Below are 11,072 nucleotides of genomic sequence, written 5' to 3' on the forward strand. Positions count from 1 at the left end.
CAGCTGGGCTCTTCAGGCTCGCAGCCACCCTCCCCGGCCTGAGCCCTGCCTGCTCCTAGCCCTGGCCGGCAGCCGACCTGTGCCCCCCCCCCCCCGCGCACGGCCTGTGAGCTCGTTGGGGGGCAGGGGCTAGCCTGGGGCCCGGGGCATCGCCTCAGCCTGGGGCTGGAGGCCAAGCGGGACGCTGTCAAAGGGTGGGCGCGGCTCTGGCCCTGCGGCTGAGTCGTTTCCAGCCGAACCCAGAGGCGAGTTACAGTTTTGGGGGGTCCTGGGCCAGAGCCAGTGGGGCGCCAGGCGGAGCAGGTCAGGGTGCCTGGGCAGGGGCCCGGCTGGCCCAGTGGCTAGTCCGCCACTGGCCGAACCAGCTCCTCACAGCCATGCCCAGAGCAGCCCCCTCCAGCAGCATGGGCCCCCCAACTCCACTGCCCCAGGGCAGGGCTACGCACCTAACTCCTTTTAACAGACAGCTTGATAAAGATAGGGCGGGGTTGCCTTCGGGTGACCCCACAGCAAGCGTGAAAAATCAGGACTGGGGTGGGAGGTAATAGGAGCCTATATAAGAAAAAGCCCCAAATATCAGGACTGTCCCTATAAAACAAGGACATCTAGTCACCTTAGGTTGCCTGCACTAGCAGGAGCTTGGACACATCCCCCCCGGTGTGCCATACATGTAAACCTTGGGGCAATGGTAGGAACATCAAAGAACGCTTTAGCACCGTAGGTATGAAGTGGTCTCCTTTTCTTTCTCACTCTGCTCACACAGCAGTGCTGTGGACTTCCTTGCTGCAGAAATTGCAGCTTCTCTGTCACTCTGTGCCAAATTAGCAAGATGTCTCAAATGGTAGACTCCATTTGATTTGCTGAGTCTAAAGACAGATTTTTTTCCAAATAGCAGATGGGGTGATGCAGAATCACATCCAGTTAAGGCGTGTACAGCAGGAAGTATCTTGCAGAAGTCAGAAGTGAGTGTGTCACAAATTGCATGCACAGGTACGATAGGTGCTGTGATTGGTCCTCCCTTGCCAGACTTAAATACGGTCGTCTTGGCCGTAGCAGGGGTGCCAGATATCTTGACTGGCCTGAAGAAGCTACATGCCCCCTAAGAATCAAGTGCACGTCTCACAATTCTCTCCATTTGTTCTTCACCAACATCTGCTATTTTCAGCAGAGACTCTTGTAACATCAGATGTTACATGCAGTCCAGTAGATATGTTGATAAGCACCCCTGGATGTGATTCGGGGTCAAATGAGTTTATCTTATTGTTGATGACATGATTGGCAAGAGCTGTAACCTGCTTTTCATCCTTCTTCAATGCAGAGGCAAGGACTTGTTTGTGGACTGTGTCTTCACTACTTCTTGTTAGGTGACTTCTTTCTCATAGCTTTTGCATATTTACTCAGGACATGTCTTGTGGGGGTCCATCTAACAAGGGCTGGATTCTTTTTTGTCAGTCCTACAATCCCACTTCTGCCCTTTGAGTCTTTGAAGACAGTTTTCTTTGTTCCCTAGGGTGGCCAGATGTCCCGTTTTTATAGGGACAGTCCTGTTTTTTGGGACTTTTTCTGATATAGGCACCTATTACCCCCCACCCCCATCCCACTTTTTCACAGTTGCCATCTGGTCACCCTACTGTTCCTGCATCACTCCAAATGCCACTGAAAGAACCAGGTGTCTGACATACATTCCCCTGACTCAGAGGCATCATGTACTTCCTCAAGGAGATTTAACATACCAAGAATGTAGACTGATATCCATATGGCATAGTCGGACCTGCCTGCAGTATGGAACACTGTGTGTGTAAGGCATTAAGAAGTTGAAATGAACTTAAACAGTAAAAACTTCTGGTCATAGTCATGTTGCAGTGTTTCTGGAACCGTGCAAAAAATGACTCTCTCATTTTGGGTACTATATTTTCACCTCACCTGCAGGTTTACGGCACCATTGGACAGCTCCACACCATACCACACCTGAACATATATAAAATAAGCGTTCAAACAATATAAGATGTGGGTGTGTGTAGGGTAGGCAGATTGAACTCCAAAAATATGGCAACTTTTCAGAGAATTGTCACATACCTGTATAGGCAGGGAACTGTTCACTCTGGAGATACCCTAGTCAGAAGGGAAAGAGACCAGAGGATTGGTCTCCACCCAAGAGAAGTGACAGCCAAAGTAGTCGGAAACCTGAGGGTGAGTGCCCTTGCTGGACCACTGAACGGAACTACATGTGCAGTCGTCCTGAACCGTGACATATGTTCTTCTGAAGGCAGCTGAGGCAGGACTAGGATATTCTCAGTTAAGAGGTCTAGACTTCCAGAGGAGCACTGGTGAATGCAGTGTGACCTGTAGGAAATGCTGCCAATGGCATTTAAAACAGGAACTTGTCCCCCTTTCCTCCCCACACACACTTTTGCCTCTGCCCTTCTCTCTTCCCCAAACCCAAGCAGAGCTGCCTACAACTTGGCATGGGAAGAGAACCAGAGGATCAATAGATTCCACTCGGAACGTTGCTATTGTCAGTCTATTTTAAGTAGAAGGTGCTCAGGTCCAGACCTCAACAATATATAGGCACCTATTTCCCATAGAAATCCCTTTGAGGATCTGGGCTGCAGATATTACTATGACGGGTAGCAGGCAGGACAAACCCTAAAATGGACAGAATTATATAAATTGATTTGGATGAAATCTGACAATTACAAATTCCTCTAAAGTCTTCAGAATTTCAGGGGGGAGGGAGAGTTTTCCTGAAGAGCTCGAAACCTTTTACACAAACATGAATCCCTGTGAGGAAGCAAAGTGTCACTGCCCATTTATGAGTTTCTGTATGCGGTGATTTCAAACACAGAGAGCAGTGGATTTTGTTCCAAACATCTTAGTTTTTTTGTTCATGAGTACTCCAAGGCTGTCAAGGAAATGCAAGTGGCTACTGATTCTTTTTTTCCGTCACTTTTGGGGCACTATTTTCTGTGCAAAGCCCTCAGCACCACCATTTGAGAATGGTCAGTGGTAAAAATTGCAGATGATAAGCTATTGCATATTGAGCCAAACCCTGGACCCTGAGCAAAGCTTAAGTAAAAGTTGTGTTCTGGAAAACAGTGTATGTTGGAAGGGGTGACCTGATTTCATGCCAGGGCCAGCCCCACTGGAAACTGAACTGTAGCTGGGAGAATAGCTGGAACAACCTAGAACTCTCTTCTTCATCCAAGCATGAGATTACGAGAGTCTGTACTATGCACAGACTGAATGAACGCGCCCTTTATATGCCCCCAGCATAACCAAATTTCCCCACCTCAATGGTGAGTCAGAGATGCATCACTAAACTCCCCTTAGCACATAGGGTTGTGTCATCTCTTGTCCTTTTACACAGCAGGCTCACTCCCTGTGACCCTTCCATTGGCACACAAACATCTATCTATATAAACATTATGGCAGAATCAGAAACAAAAACAAACAATTGTGTGGCCAGGGTTTTGCCCACTACAATGAAAGCAAGCTGTTCCTATCTGGCGCATACTCATGGAGTTTAATTATTTATTAATAAGGTATTAGTTGTATATTTCACACTTACACTTCTGCCTAGTTACTAGTAATTTGCAATGGCAGGAGGAAAGGATTGTACATCATCCATTCAAGGCCAGATTCTGTTCCCTTGCGTGGGGGGATGCCTTACTCTGTGAGGTTTATTTCAATGATCTACTCATGCAGTAACGCACCACGCAGCTGAGGGACAGTGGGAGAATATGGTCCTCTGCCATTTTACCTATGTTTCTGTAAACATGGAGGACTGGTGTTCTGTTGATATCTGAACACATTCAGTGCTGGGGATTATAATATAAGACATGGCTGTTGTTTTAAACATTCATTTTTGTAGAGTCTGTGCCTTATTTGATATTCTGAATTATTAAAGCACAGATTGACAAATGAAAAACTATGGGTCCAACATTAGTGCACAACTTGAATGTATCTTGGAAATGTGTTTTATTGATCTGATTTGTATAAAATGTGACATCAGTACCTAGAAATTGACAGATTGGCTCAGACCCAGGGTCCATCTAGTCCAGTATACTGTCTCTGACAGTGGCCAGCAACAGATGTGTCAGAGGAAGGTGCAAGAAACCTTGCATTACACCGATGTGGGATAAAACTGTACACAAGCATGTGGTTAACAAAACCTACTTAGGTGCCTTTAGGCAACTGTGTTTTTCTGTCTTGTTAAATATTGTGACTCTTAAGCCTATGGTGGTACCACCGATTCATAGCTATTAAACTATGAAGGTGGTAGGTTGATAAACACACCTTGGTGGTGGTCAGTGAATATTCATCCTTCAGCAACAAAATGAAGCCTCCTCCTCCTGGACTAAAGTGGTACCTGGCAAGCTTATAGTTGTCAGGACTGTCCACTAGAGGGAGCCATTGGCGCACATTAAGCCAGCATGCTGCATTTATCTGTTGTTACATATAGCTGGAAAGGGGGTAATGTTTTCTTGGCCATGGGAAATGCTTTGGCTGCTTGAAATTAATATATTGTGGTGATTAATGATAATCAAAGGAAATTAAGAATAGGCAAGAAGTTCAGTAATTCCACCAAAATGTTTAATACCATATTAGATTTCCACTGAAGTACAGAGCTAATGTATTTGTACAAAATATATGATTAAAAATAGTATTGATTTATAATATGTACAGATATGTCACATCTTTGTCAGCAATCCAGACACTTGAATAAGGAGAACATGGTTAATGGTCTCAGATCCACAATAACATACATGAAAGGCTTCTGCAGCTAATCACAATAGGACAACTTGCTAAATCAACAGTAAGGATGAATCAGTCAATACGGATGACACATTCCTTTCAAAAATCTCTGAATGAGAAGCAGTCTGCTCTAAAATGGATTCAAAACATTTATACTTTTTTTTTTCTAAATTGATAGTGAAGAGAACATGTCTTCAGGACACTAATGTTGACACAATGACGGTCCTGTACTAGATTAATGATCTATCACTTTCAGTGGTTTATTAAACAAGGCTGATTTTCTGATGTACAGAAGATAGACCAGTTTACTCCTGCTGGCCTGATCCTATTCTCAGGAAGTCAATGGGAAAACCTCTGTTAACTTCAGCAAGAGCAAGATTGAGCCCCCTATTTCATGGATATGAATTACAGGGGATTAAATCCTGGAGTCTTTATTCAGGTGCTGAATGCTTTTAATTCCCATTGACTCAGAGGATGATCAGCCCTTCAGGTGCAGCATCAGGTTCCTAGTGCTTACTTGAGCAAGGTTCCCTAGACAAAGAAATCCTGGATGCTAGGGCCTGCAGATACTGCACTGTTGGAATACTGGTATTCAGAGAGTGCCTGGGTGGTGATCTTTACCCATCTGGGAGTGAGCATCTGTTAAAGGGGTTGATAAACCTTATTATGCCTTCTGAACATCCCTGCTCTAGAGGCAGGAGAGGGTTTCACTCCCCTGGTAAGAATGCAGCGTAGCAAGTGCTGTTCTGCCTGTACTCCTCTCCAAGCCAAAGCATCTGCCCTGGCCGGTTTGCAGGTGCCTCAACCTCATTGGGGTAGGTAGTGGCACTTGCTCTTCACTGTCCTTGCACTCTTCTGAGCACAAACAGTGGAACCATGGCCAACCCTCACCTAGACATGTGAGGTAACAGATCTCTTGGGCTACCCCCATCCTTACACATCTGCACGGGGCGCAGCACAATCTGCCCCATATGGTGTTGCTCAAAGCCTCCGTAACTCCAACTGCAAAGCCAGTGAACATGGTACAGTGTGGGTTGCTGAACTTTGCCCTGTATGAGGTTCTTGAATAAAAGGTGCCATATTCCTCACCAGCTTAACTATTAATTTCAGTGTTGTTACACCAGGGATTAATCTTGGCCAGGACCTGTCCAGTACCTTAATCTTTTTTAGCCAGCAATCCTTGTATATTTTGGTAACTATTATTGTAAAGTGGCTTCCTTGAGGAGAACGCAAAAGCTTTAAGATGAGACATTGCTTTATTTTCTTATATGTTAACACAGTGGATAAGTAATTGCAGTACTTAAAAAAAAAACCTTCTTGCAAATTTAGTTTATTAAAGAATCTTGAATGGAGGAGGAGGAGGAGGAAACCTACTGTGATTTTGAGTTTCAATGGTTAGCAGGAAATTGCTGAACCAAAACCAAAACGAATAGCAGTTGCACTAATCAGGATTATTCATAATAACCAGCCCAACATCCCTCTTCCAGGAAAAAACAGTGCCGTCCCCGTCCCCCATCCCCCCGATCTATGACAAAGTACTGTAGGACTGTTATCACCTCCGATAAATCATTCTGATGAGTCTAGGAGTAATTCTAACAAATAATTTGCAGACTGTCTATTATCAGGCAGTAAGTAACTACAAGCCCAATCCTGTAAGGTGTTAAGTCCCCTTTGAAAACAGGGCCTCTGTGCAAAAAGTGAGTCAGCAATGATCATTCTAGTTGTTGCCTGCTTTGGGATTCCCAGTGCATCCTGTCTGCTCTAATGTATGTCCTATTTAGGTTGTAAACTCTTTGGGGTGGTGATTATCAATTTGTGTCTTGCACAGCCCTAAGCACATCACCGGTAACAAAATACATGCACAACTTTGGCGTGCAGTCAGTTGTGCAAGTAATCAGGGCATGAACCAGTCAGGTGCTGAACAACTGGAGGTGAGACATGCCTTCAATTCTGACTCCCCAGAGATGCTCGGCATCTTGCAGGATCAGGCCCTGATTGCACACTCTCACTTGTGTGCAAATGCCTACTACAGAAGTGTAACAGCCCATTTGTGTGTTCAGATTAAGTGCTTAATGGGATTTTGTGCATATAACGTCAGTTATTACATTTGCCCATGCAGAGTCCAGGTGAGGCCTGTCTAGAAACATGGCCCGCAATGTTCACTTTGGCAATCATTGGGCTTATTTCCAGGCAATGTGGTTTTTCCCTTTTATGCCCTATTCAAACACAAATAGCACTTAGACAATTTTCACGTTTCAGTACAAATCAGCCAAAGAAGCTTTTCTCATTTTATCTGGGGTAAGCTCACATGCTGCCTAGCAACAGAGAATAATTAGGAGTTATACAGACCATTTTACTCCTGGATCCCATCCCTACAGACAGAAAGAATAAGGTCTACATTGTCAAGAGACCAATGATTTTTGTGTGCTTCAATTTTTGGATGGCAAGCTGAGACATTAAAGGGTCCTGATTTTCACCAAGTTCCGAGCACCATCTCTGAAAATCAGGCCCCTTTAAGATGCCTTGTATTGGGCACCAAAATCATTAGTCACTTATGAAAATTAGATCTAAAGGACTTGCACAAGGTCACACACAAGAAATCTATGGTGGAGCTGGGTAGAGAACCCAAATCTTCTGTCTCCAGTCCTTTGCCTTAAACACAAAATAATCCTTCAGGACTATCCTAGAAGAAGAGGAAAAATACCCTATATGAATCGACATGGTAGACCATAATCCATCACTGGTATTTTGTGGTAATCAGGATTAGTATTGTTATTTTCATTTTAAGATTAGGCATTTTCTCAGTGCCAAGTTATCTATTTAAACATGCTTATGTATCATGTTTACCCATATCGAACAGCCTCTGTGGAGTCATTTCAGTTGGTAGAGACACATTTGCTCTTCTGAAGTGATGCAGTGTGCTATTTTTACACACTCCCAAGCAAGTTCAGATATGGTATAAGCAGTGTAAGTTTATGAAAGTCAGTGGAATTGCAACTACTTAAATTAGATTTGATTTTTACCATCATATCTTGCCACAAATTGTCATAATTTGTACAGAGAACAATAGTGACTGAAGTGAAAGCTTGCATATATCACACTTATATTTCCTTTATCCTCCTGCTCCAGAAACACAGGCCCACTTGAACTAAAGGATAATCTCCAGTCAGCAGCATGTGACCTGTGACGCACATTTAAGCAGTCCTGACTCCATCCAGTAGTGAGCAGTAGTGCACATTCATACTAGCCAGTTCACTAGACTGTTTTAGCCTTTCTTGAGGATTGCTTTCCAAAATGCTAAAAGCAAGCAGAACACATGGACAAATCATCATTTGCCATATTTATTTTTTAAAACTAAGCTCTGAGATATACAAGTGCAAAAGTGATTCATTAGCCAATAGCCTTTTTTAATACTCCTATAAAATATAACTAAATAGAATTAAAAGATGTGTACAGTATAATGGAAATGCTGACACATAACTAACTCTCAAAGTGCTAGGATGTACCACTGTAAAGTCTTACAAGACTATTTAGCTGAGTATCATTCTATACAAAAGACGTTCCCTTTGTCTCAAGAAAGGCCCTTTTCACTGTCACTGCATGAAAAGAGAACTAGCCAATTTGGGAGAAAATAAATGTGGAAATGTAGGGTTGTAGTTTACCCACAGGACACCTTTTTAACCTGTTCAAGATTTTTTAAAAAGTACTGATCCATGTAGCTCAGATATTATAGCAAGGTTTTTTGGGGGTGGCAATTCTGCCATGGGATCAGCTAGTATGATGTTCTAGTGATGACAGTGGGTCCCCACAAGGACATGTGGGTCCCATTACAACACTGAGACTTTTGACATTGACTACTATTTATTTTTGAAATGTTTGAGCACCCTGCTTTGAGTTTAGGGAAGTTAAATGCACAAATACGTTTACAAAAGAAGTCACCGTTTGCAGAGTATGAAAGAGTCTGAGTTCAGAGAAGAAGGGGGAGGACAAGTGGGGTAGATGGGACACCAGTAATAGCAATTGTAACCTTCATTTTCTCTACTCCATTTCTAACCAGAGGAGTGAGCAATGTACATCCACTAGAGGGTGCCATTTCACCTCTAGAAAACCATTTCAGTAGTATCTCAGAACCCATTTGAAAGCAAGTTTAAAGAATCAGGGCCAAATTCTGCTCTCACTTACACTGGTGTGAATCAGGAGTAACTCCAGTGAAACTAGTCCTGATTTACAGTGCTCTTATAAAGCAGAATCTACTTTTGGTGTTGCAAGTGAAAGTCATAGTAGCTGAGTTTGCAGACCTTACATAGACAAAACTCCCATTGAAGTCAGCAGGGCCACAGGATCTGGACTACTGAATTTATGTAGAAAATTTGCTTTTCAAAGCGGTCAGCCCTTTTTGAGGAAGCCTGTTTTCTATTACTAGTCAGGATTAGGCTGCTGGTGAGATACAAAGATGGCTTGCCAGGTTCTCAAATGTTATTTTCATACTAGAGAGGTTAATCTATAATATCAGAAGTATTGTTCTTTCACATAGTGATTTATAAACCCTGATTGCAGCCATATCAGGATTCCCGTGGGTTATCTCAATCTTTCAGCTGTGTTTTTCTTTCTGTGGTTTGGACAGTGAAGCTATTTCCCACACCCTCCTGCATAGTACCCTACAGCTCCACTCTTTTAGGACCTACCATAGTCAATTAACTATGCCTGTCTTTAAGTATCCCTTGTGTGCATGTCCCATAATGCACTTTGAGACAATAAGACAGACGTGAATATTAAACTAAAACTGATGCTTCAGTCACAATAGATTTTTTAATCTGAGTTGGGCCCAAGTTGCATAGTTTGGACCCGGATCCAAACCCCCGAAAGTCTGATTTTGCTTCAATGTGGGGACTAGGTTTGGGTTCCTTATTCATTGTTTGATTTTTGTACATAAAAGATCAGATCCTCAGCTGGTGTAAACAGGTAAATGGAGCTACACAGATTTACAGCAGCTGAGGATCTGGCCCCCAAATCTCTGCCATCTCAAAGTGACGGTTTTATTCAGGAAATGTTACATTTAAATCTCACATAAAAATACTATTCATAATTAACTGTCTAAAGCCAAGGGATCTTGACATCAAAATAGCATTTTATCTACGCAGTAACACATGAAATAGGAGGGGATTTGTTCTCCTTAAATACTATAGCTTGCCTGATGTACCATTTTCAGCAGGAATGGTCATATTATAGTCCCAGGGTGGAAGGTGATTTAAAATAAGAAGAATATCATTCTTTAAATCAATTCTGAAAGCATTGCCAAAAAGTAATAATGTGAATTAGCGGAAAAGCTTTTTTTTTTTTTTTTTTTTTAAAGACGGTCATCTGTCTAGATCCCATAAAACTGTTAAAGTCAAGTCTCATTTAGGTTAGGTCTCTGCTAGACTGAACATGCTCGTTTAACCTAAGTGTGAATGTATGCTAGGTGGTGTCCATACTGCAATGAGAATCATCGCCATAAGGGTTATGCATAAGCAAGGCTCTAGTTCTCAGTGGGAATATTAAAGAATGGTGATGGTCAGAAAAGGAACTCTGTAAAAATGGCTCATTTTTACACCCACAGCTCTGTTCTCCCTGTGGGCATTGAGAATTCTCTGCTGATTTTAGTGAAGAAATTACATGTTTTTCTTTCTGTCGGTATTGCTGAGTCAATACAGCAATGGGAAAATGAGCTAGAGTCCATTGAAGCATATGTATCCTTATGGTTAATTAAGATTCTGCCACTGTAATTTTCAGAAACTTCCCAACAAGGTTTTATTACAGAACCTAGCTTGACTTTCAGATCCCAAGTTGATCTTGCAGGGTTGAGAAATAGAAAAACTTTCTTTTTACTTGTAAATGGAGCAAACTAGAGAGGAAAGACATTGAGACTTTAAACATGGAACCCCTCAGTGCCATCTCTACAGAGTCTTTTTCAAGCGGGTAAGGGTAGAACTGCAGCTCATTTGCTTATGCCCCAATCCTGCAAAGCCATATGCATACGCTTAAGTTTCATAACATTCATTTCAATGGAACTACTCACGTGTGTCAAGTTAAGCTCACGTGCCTTTGTAAGAGCAAGGCTTAAAGCTCTAGAAAGCACTTTCTCGAAACGGTGAGCGTGCATGAGAATAATTAACAGAGATGATCTGCCCAGGTAGAAAATCCAAATATCTAAGTACTCTCTGCTACCACTCACACTGAAAGCACAAAAATGTCAGTAATCCTGCGCATTTTATGAGTGGCAGGGACATGTAGGAGTGAGTGAGACAGGAGAGTAAATTCCATGCAGTCTAAGTTCA

The sequence above is a fragment of the Lepidochelys olivacea genome, assembly GCF_965140295.1.
Source record: "Lepidochelys olivacea isolate rLepOli2 genome assembly, chromosome: 3".
NCBI lineage: Eukaryota > Metazoa > Chordata > Testudines > Cheloniidae > Lepidochelys > Lepidochelys olivacea.